This window comes from Protobothrops mucrosquamatus, unplaced genomic scaffold (assembly GCF_001527695.2).
Source record: "Protobothrops mucrosquamatus isolate PMUCROS unplaced genomic scaffold, P.Mucros_1.0 scaffold5595, whole genome shotgun sequence".
In the NCBI taxonomy this organism is placed as follows: Eukaryota; Metazoa; Chordata; class Lepidosauria; order Squamata; family Viperidae; genus Protobothrops; species Protobothrops mucrosquamatus.
Genome location: NW_015391450.1, coordinates 1 through 8,294, shown reverse-complemented (window position 1 = coordinate 8,294; position 8,294 = coordinate 1). Strand labels below are relative to the sequence as shown.

Below are 8,294 nucleotides of genomic sequence, written 5' to 3'. Positions count from 1 at the left end.
CGGGGGGCCGCCAGCCGCCAGCCGCCGAGGGGCCGCCGAAACCGCCGAAGTCCCCCCGCCGATCCCGGGGAACTCACCGAGGGGAGATCTCCCCGGGACGGGCCTCCAAAGCCTCCAGAACTCCCCTCTGCTCCATTCAGAACCCCACTAATGCGGAGCTACGAGCCGACAGCCGCCATCTTCAGGCATGCGCACAACTTTTCTCCCTTTTATAAAAAGTAATTAGCATTTAGGTCACAATTCAGCACATAACAGCCTTCAAATCAGGTAGTATGCGTGTTGCCTTTGAAAATCCATTAATTTCACTGTTTTTCTCTAAGTAGATATAATTGCTGTAAATGCAAAGCACATAGAACAAAGAATTTGAATTATATTCCTCACTAGCATAAACATTCTACAGTATTTAAGCTCTGTTCAGAAGTCTTTCTGTGTGCAGAGAGCAACTGATCACACATAATCACTCTCTACATCATCAACAATGAGTTGTTCTATCAATATTTTCATCCAAGGCACAGCGGAATGCTCCAGTAGATCTTGGATTTCAAATGTGTCAATTATTTTTGTAATCAATTCTTCTATTTTAAATCATCAAATAAGTATTTGAATCAAAAAATTATGAGTTACCTCTAATGTTTGTTACGTATTTTGAAGTTATTCTTCTACACTGTTACTTTTTTAGTCAGTTGCTAAATTTTGTGAGTTATATTATACTGAAGTGCCATCAGGCACAAGGAATCAGGACCACCAGTTAGGTTGCAGCATAGATTAATTCAAGCCTAAACACAAGAATCTGGTCAACTAAAGTTCAACTCTAAATTAGTGCCAGATAAGGATCAATGAAACTCAGGAGAGGTTGGACTTAAGTGCTTGTGGGAATGCACAAATGTAAGTTGATGATGTATTTATCGCCACCACCACCATCACCCTAGGTTTGCCTCCTCTTCTCCTACTAGTACATCTTCAAGCAGACTAGAAATTTAAACACTATCTCCATTATTCTCCTGGAAGTCCTGCTATATTTCCTCATCATGATTTCTAGGAAGGATGAGCAACTAATGGTGGGGATACATGCTAGGAGTACAGATAGCCCTCCACTTACAACTGTCGCTTGGCGACCATCTGAAGTTATGACAGACCCCTTCCCAAAAAGGTAGTTAAGACCTGGTTTTGAAGTTCCAACAATTATAACCTCCGCAGCCATGTGACCACATTTTGCGCATCAACTGACCCGCATTTATGGTGTTTGGCTAAAAATAATGTGCTTAACCACCGCTGCATTTTCTTTGCAATCCTGATGTTTGCTTAATGACTGCCACAAAACAGATTGTAAAACTGGGTCTGGTCTCATGATGACCCACTTTACAACTGTCATGATTTACAACCATAATGGGTACATTCCATTATGGTATAAGTCAAGGACTACTTGCATACCCAATATATAGCTCAAGCAAGCAGGCACCTCTATTGGGGAGAAGCAATACAGATGCTGGAGACATCTTAGTGACAATAGCAAAAGTATCAATTCATACTACACAGGAGAAGGCAATAGTAAACTCACCAAGAAAACCAAATGGATAGAAAATATAAAATGACTGATGATATAGTGCTGGGTGATGGGCCCCTTAGGCCAGACAGCACTCAACATGCTACTCAGAAAGAGCTTTAGATCCCTCAGTACTAATGGTGTTTATAACATGGCTAGATTAAAGCCTTCGGGACATCTAGTTGCTGATATTGCCATGCAGGAAAAGAATATGTGAAGCTGCAAACAGCATCTCAGGAAGAAATTTAAGAATTTCAGACAGCTGCTAGAAGAGACGAGGCATTATTATACAACATCTGCAAAGACATCAAAGAGGAAAACAGACATGGAAAAACAAGGAAACTATTCCACAAGATCTCTGAATTCAGAGGGAAGTTTCAACCTTCAATTGCTATGCTAAAGGAGATGGATAGTTATTAATTGAAGCCAATGGACAGACAGCAACTGATTGAAAAATCAAAGAAAGTATACGCTCACATTTTATATAGCAAAGATGCAAAAACATCCAATATACTTTGAAAGATATTCCCTACTTACAAGACCCTGTAGTGCTAGAAGAGGAAGTTAGATCCTCTAGTCATTACCAAATTGAAGCCCATAGAATAGATAAAGTATCAATAGAAATATGTCAAACAACAGAAGAATAATCAGTAAAGATTTTAACTGAACTGTAGCAGCAAATGTGGAGAACAACAGTGGCTGATAGATTGGAAGAGGTCAATCTAGATGCCTATACCAAAGAAAGCAAACCTAACTGTGCAAGCTACAATGCAGCATCCTTTATTTCATATATTAGCAAAATAATCTTTAGAATCATTCAACACAGAATGGATCTGTAGATGGAAAGAGAGAGAAAGGTGCCAGTCAGATGACTGACTTGGATTTAGAAAGAGCTTATAACGCTATAAGACACAGGGTAAAACCAGTAGAAAACAAGATTTTTTCCAGTCTCAACCACTCATAAAGCCCATCATTTATATTCAGAAATATTAACTGGCTGACTTTTCTTTGATATGACCCACCTCACCCTCTAACTCGCATTTACAACATGCTTTACTATATGAACACTCTAAAGAATTAATCTTACACTTGAGTTGGGGAACCAAAACATATACCAGTGGTGGTGAACCTATGGCACGCGTGCCAGAGGCGGCACCCGGAGCCCTCTCTGGGGGCACACATGCCATTGCCCCAGCCTCGCCTCCCCCCACGACCCCCTCACCAGCAGCTCCCCTGGAGGAGAGTCGCCCCCGAGCGTGGGCCACATGGAGCAGCGCAGCCAAGGACATGGCAGCCANCATATACCAGTGGTGGTGAACCTATGGCACGCGTGCCAGAGGCGGCACCCGGAGCCCTCTCTGGGGGCACACATGCCATTGCCCCAGCCTCGCCTCCCCCCACGACCCCCTCACCAGCAGCTCCCCTGGAGGAGAGTCGCCCCCGAGCGTGGGCCACATGGAGCAGCGCAGCCAAGGACATGGCAGCCAGGCAGCGTAGACAAGACTCTGTCCTCACACCTCATCCCGTATAGTTGATGCTGCGGGGTACAGAGGGTGTGGCCGCCATGGCGCTGCTGGGCTGCCTGGGCGATCTGCGGCGGGCCCTGGAGGCGGTGAGTGGCCCTGCGGACAGGTGGGGTGGGGGATGGGGTGGGGGAAGAGCGGGGGCGGGGCAGGGGTGGAGCGGGGACGGGCCAAGTTTTTGGGCACTCAGTCTCTAAAAGGTTCGCCATCACTGACATATACTGTTGTTTATTTGTCATCAACTATGGTAAACTTCTGAATTTCCATTGCCTGGAAGGATTGAATCTGGGGAATGTTTTACTTTGGTTCCATTTTCATACTGTTTCCATGCTATTCAACATTCCCAAGAAAATGCTAGGGGAAGGGGAGGACTCCCATCTGGTGAACTGGACTCACACAACGTCAGAATGCTGATACCAGTTCCTTGGAAAAAGTACACTGAGACAACCTGGGCATTGAACACTGGTTCCCTATAAGCTTCTGGGTGTAATTCAAGATGCATTATGCCTTTCTGTTCTTATAAGTACTTAAGATGGCTATCAAAATTTAAGAATAAAGAAAGCTAAAAATACAGCTGAAAATAAATACTAAAATAATTCAACAGTTAAAAGCCTGGTATTAGATATGTCTTCACCATAGCAAATAATGAGAGACCAAATGCATAATTATAAAAAAAAAGGCAGGAGGAAGGAAACCATTACTTTACTTACAATTATGTGAACACTGTGGAATTATCATCGCAGTGTTGAAGTAATCAAAGCATATTCCACAACGCAACAAGTTATCAACTTCCTGAAATACATTAAAAATCACAGTATTTACATACAGAGTAAGCTGGAAAATCATTTTGCAAAAGTACTTACTGGAAAAAATAATAAACTGAATATAATTCCTATTCTTTTCTGTAAGGTCAGAGCGTAACAAAGCTGCTCTCTCTAATTCTACTCATTTTCCAATGACCACAGTCAACACTGGGAGTATGGGAGTGTGGTTTAATAATATCCGTAGAGCATTATGCTGCTTAAGATTATACTAGGTGAACTATTTAAGTTAATTTAAGAACAGGAATTAAATGCACAACTAAGAATGAAAAAAACAACATGGTTACTCTTCTTCTTTATTCCAGCATCCTAGAAATTCCATCTGAAACCTGAAACCGTATCAGTAATAGGGAGAACCTAATTTCAATGGCTTAAGTTTCTTCCTCTAGTCCAGTGGTTCTCAGTCTGTGATCCACAGACCCCTGGAGGGGGGGCAGCAAAGTCATCACAGGGGGTCCGCAAAGGCTTGGAGAAATGTTATGTTTTAAATCTTGAGTTAAGTCTTGGTGGTCCATGGACACAAAAGGTATTGAAGAAAAGGTATTGAAGAAAAGGTTCAGAACCACTGACTTTGGTCATGCAGATTTTGTGAGTTCAGTGTGATCAAACCAAATTTCCCCCTCCACACCCTGAGTCCAATTTCTTCCAGCATTTTGCAATACACCAAAATTTTAAAAATCAGATAATGAAATCTTATAGTTGATCTATCAGATTTTGAACCCCTTCAGTATGGCCATAGGTAGACATTATCAATTTTCTCTAAAGTATCAATTTTTTCATACATCTAAAGTATGAAGTTGTTGCAGCATAAAGGTTCTCAAGAGTATCTAAATATAACTTTTATTTGTAACTTTCAAACTGGCACTCTTAGCAACAAAGAGCATCCCTTTACAGATATTTTCACCTGTCATTATGAATCTAAATATGTTTATCCCTAACGCCTGCAGTTTTAGAAGATATAGTGCACGCATGTCAAACTTGATCGCCTCACGTGATGTATCATGACATTTTTTGCCTTTGCGGAGCCAGGGTGGGTGTGGCCTGCACATGACGCATCCGGCCCGCGGGCCACCAGTTTGACTATCCTGATATACTGGGAAGGTCTTTAATGAGATTTGCTTCTTTCCAACCATGCAAGAGCCTTTACCTATTCTTATGTGTGCACAAGGATATTAAGCACAGCAGGCCATGAAGCCTCAGAGACAGAAATGGAAGTGTAATCAGTCTCTTTCGTTTATATGCAACATCATTGCATGTTGGAAGGAATCTACATAGGGTCACTATAGCTAAACTTAGAACTGGCACACAATCAATCAGACCAGTGGTGGATTCAGCTGGTTCGCACCACTTCGGCAGAACCGATAGCTAATTTTTCGTTGCCCAGGCCCAGAATCGACTTCCGGAAGCAGCATCCACAGAGAACTGGTTGTTCACATATTTGAATCTCACCACTGAATCAGACAAATAAATATAACTAAATGGCCAATCAGCTAAACAACTATTTATTTATTCTATTTGTATAGTCACTTGTGTCAGACCAGTGACTCTTATTTAATCAAATATCAATTAATATTTCAAGAATGCTGTTGTTCAGAGGCATGGTATTATCATTTCATAAGTTGAAAGTAGCTTGCTTCTCAGCACTACAGAATTTCAGACAAATCTACCACATTTCTACCAATGACTACATGGAAACTGACACCAGCCACCTCCAAGAAGGAGCACTAGTAATTATCATTTGGAAAATGCATTGCTTAGTCTGTAGTGTGTTTTGACTAGGATTTGTGAGAATATGAGAAGCTGCTTTATAGTATCAGGTTGTCTACTACAGGAGCTGTGCTCCTAATACCCTAAAAATGTGGTCCACCTCCTAAATCATTAAAAATGATGGCAACCGGAATTTTATATGTGATTGAAATAAAAATTATTAATTCATTTGTAATAGTATGCAAAATTACTATATCCAACAGAGCTGTGCAAAGTATTTGAAAAAAAAATACTTCACAAATTTCAAGTATGAACAAAGCTCTTCTCTTTAAACTGTTCATATGCCATATCTTTTGCAAAGCTTGCGAATGCTCTAAAAGCTGTTCCCAGCTCTATCTGCATGCAAGACATGAACCAGCAGCATTTTAACTTAGCCACAAAGATTATATTATGTCAGAGGTCTAATTGCAACTGAGAAGAAAATGTAATGTCCAACAGGGCTTGAGCTTCTTAAATCCAATTATATCACAAGGCTATCTACAAAGACTGTAAGCCACAATCTAAGGTTTCAGACAGAAGGCTTTCTGAACCCTGTCAGTAAATGCTAGGAAGATATCGTGAAGTTGAGCAGATAAGGTTAACTATTTTATTAATTATTTAGCATTATTAGATTGCATGGCTATAATACTTCCTTCAACATTCCTCCACAGCTGCTGGAATTATGTGTATCAATCACAAAATGTACTAATAGAAACCACAATTGCCAAATATTCATCTGCAAAGGGCAGTGTCAAAAGGCAAATAAGATATTCAGAGAGCTGCAAAAGTACAAAATATTTTTTGAAATAATACCTTAAGGCAATGATCCCTCCAAAATACTGCAATAAAAAAGTAGGGAGAATGGAGATCCAGATTGGAATAACAAAACTCGGCAGCTAGGCTGATTTTTTGAACAGGGGAATCACCAATCAATACAAATGTGGGGCTACTTTCAGGCTGCAGATGCAATCAACTTTCATTTTTTTAATGTCCTTGGCGTAACAATTTAAATCTCTGTTTGTATTTGGGACTTTAATTCTTCTTGCTTTGATGCCTGATAAATCCTCATTTTATGCTTTGAACTATTTGCCGCTTCTGTTTTGACTTGATACAGGCTTCATTTACATTTTATGGTATCACACCCTGACAACTCTTTGCTATCTCCTATGTAAGTCACATTATATAACTACAGTTAATATTTTACTAAGGAGTACTAGCAGAAATAAAAAGCTGAGATGCCAAAAATTACTGTTGTACTTTAAGTGAGTGTTCAGTACTTGGGATGGGAGATCATTGGGGGGGGATAATACCATAGCTGCAGGCTAGTCTGGAAAAATGTAGAAGCCAACCATTTCCAGAACATTCTCAAGCAATATTTGTTGAAAGAGATTTTGCCTTTTCCAATATCTATTCACTGAAAATATAAGCCTGCCAGACTTTCAGAAAAGACACTAACTCAGCAATACCTCCGAGGGGGGAATGGTTAGTGAAGGCGTTGGAACTTGCTGAGATGGTCAAATTGACTTTTTTGACGAGAGAAAAAAAGAATATTTACATTTATTGCTGACTGAAATCCCCTTTTGGCATAAAACAAACAAAATAAAGTTATGATGTATGGTTTTGATGATTAGACAAGATTATACAAAGAGTCATGTCGTAACTTTAGGGAAAGAGGTAAATTTATAATTGTACTTCTAATTGCTGCAAAGAAGATCAGAAGCCACTTCTTTGTATCTTTTCTTCTTTCTTTTCTATTTTTCTTTTACTTTTTCCCTCTTTAACTTTTTCTTTGGTTGCTTTCTCCTTCCTTATTTTTTATTACTTTGTATCTTCTTTCTTAAAACTGTTAATGGAAGCGACGCTGAGGTTCCAGCTTAGCTCTTTCGGCAAAGACGTGTACACATTGTACACATCCCCAAGTACTTTTCTCATTAAACTACCATCCTTTCCAGGATCAGGGACACCTTCCGTGCCGGTCAGGCCCTAGTCCACGCCATTAACACAGCCCGCATGTTAAGTTGGGCTCCCTTCCCCCTCCACTTACTTCCAGCGGGAGAAGGTGCTTGGGCCACCGCAATTCAGCCACCGGGAAAGTCATAACGTTCAGCTAAAACTGCCCAAACTTTATTTCTCCCGCCCCGCCGGGCTCGAAATTGCCCGCGCGGTAGTCTTGCAGCGTCCTCGAGGAGCGCGCGGCAGGGGAATATTTCCGGGACTATCGCTGAGGCTGTTGGGTATCGTAGTTTTTCCTTTTCCTTTCCTGATCATAAAATGCGATATGAGAATTCTGCATGCTTAACCCACATTAACTATGCTGAATATAATTGATGGCCGGCGACGTTTGGGAATAGATATAACGATACATCAGTTGTTCTGGCTTCTACAACTAATTTGCTCCTTCAATGCTTACTCATTCTATATATTGTGCTGAATTAGCTGAGAATAACTGCTGGAAGAGCTAAAAAAAAGCCATGGAAGTTACTCATCTTGTTTCTTTGCCATCATATGGAAACTGGGAATTTTGATTTGGTCTTAATTAAGAATCCAAAGTCAGAGCAAACTTTGGCATCCAACTTTATCCTTCTAGAACAGGGGTGTCAAACTGCCAGCCCATGGGCTGGTTTCATCATAACGAAGCCGGTTGGGCTCGCCCCATTGCCA

General features: G+C 40.8%; 1 long non-coding RNA gene across 1 annotated transcript in view; it reads right to left on the bottom strand.

Annotated features, from left to right (window-relative positions):
• LOC107299849 overlaps window positions 1-7,803 on the bottom strand; it is a 12,911-nt gene extending 5,108 nt beyond the window's left edge. The window contains exons 1-2 of the long non-coding RNA XR_001549201.1: window positions 7,678-7,803; window positions 3,777-3,858 (exon numbers count right to left, since the gene is read on the bottom strand). This is a non-coding gene — a long non-coding RNA (uncharacterized LOC107299849). The remainder of the gene's footprint in view (window positions 1-3,776; window positions 3,859-7,677) is intronic.
• Window positions 7,804-8,294: the final 491 nt, after the last annotated feature.